Raw genomic sequence first — 1050 nt, forward strand, 5'->3', positions numbered from 1 at the left:
GCTTGGTAACTAAGCCTTCGACTCATGGAAGATCTAGAACATAGTCATCCTAAGTGAACTCAGCACTGTAGATGGAATCATGTCTTCAAGAGGAAAACAGAGGGATGCTCAATGTTGACACGTGCATGGCATCTTACCAAAGGGTTCCCCATATTGATCCATGCATTGGATACCTCTCCTTGTTTACAGCCAGGAAGCAGCAACCAATGGGCCCGCATCCTTATAGTGGAGGATCAAAGGACATCATACAGAAATGTCCCTCACAATGTAAAGGAAAAATAAAAATCGTAGATGCCTCAAAATTCACTCTGCCAAAAGGGAGGACTGAGCCTGAGAACTGAGTCACACTAGCACTGCCATCCTCTCCCCAATGAGGAACAGAGTCCTCCGCTAAGTAACGACAGGGCTCAGAAAATGACTAAACAGGGTGTTTTTGTTTGTCTTTGTTTTAGCTTGTTTTTGTTTTAGTTTTTGTGCTTAGGGTTTTGGAGGGAAAAAGGAAGCCAAGAACCAGGGTCATCTTGTCATGCAGCTAAACCTCACCGTAACAGGCTACAGTGAAATGTTTGTGTGCTGAACTTTTAGGGTGTCAGACTCCAAGCAAGCCTGTCCCAGGTCAAACAGGCAGGGCCTGGCTGCACTTAACAGAGATTCCCTACAGATGCAAATTTCTCCCCCAGCCTCCCCACCTACACAACCTTCCAGCATTGTTCCTGTTTCCCCTTAGCCATCTCAAAATATGTCAAAGAGATGTATTTGGGGGTATAACATTTTTTATTTCCTCCAGCCCCCACAAGGGCACAAGATACACAGTCTCTATAAAATGCGGGCATGCCATGGTCAGCTTAGAACCGTAGCCTACGTGAACTCTCAAATGCTGACTATCTCAAATTTATCTTCACAGAGGGAAACTAAAGTAGAGGAGCCACAACCAGTCTCCTACCCACCCTGAGAGGAATACACACTGACTATTTCCTCTAACTCTTTTTAGGAATGTTCACTTCTTTCTATGTAGATTTACTGAGCACCAGATAGAACTTCACAAGAAAA

The sequence above is a fragment of the Otolemur garnettii genome, unplaced genomic scaffold, assembly GCF_000181295.1.
Source record: "Otolemur garnettii isolate 467f Iridium unplaced genomic scaffold, OtoGar3 scaffold00032, whole genome shotgun sequence".
NCBI lineage: Eukaryota > Metazoa > Chordata > Mammalia > Primates > Galagidae > Otolemur > Otolemur garnettii.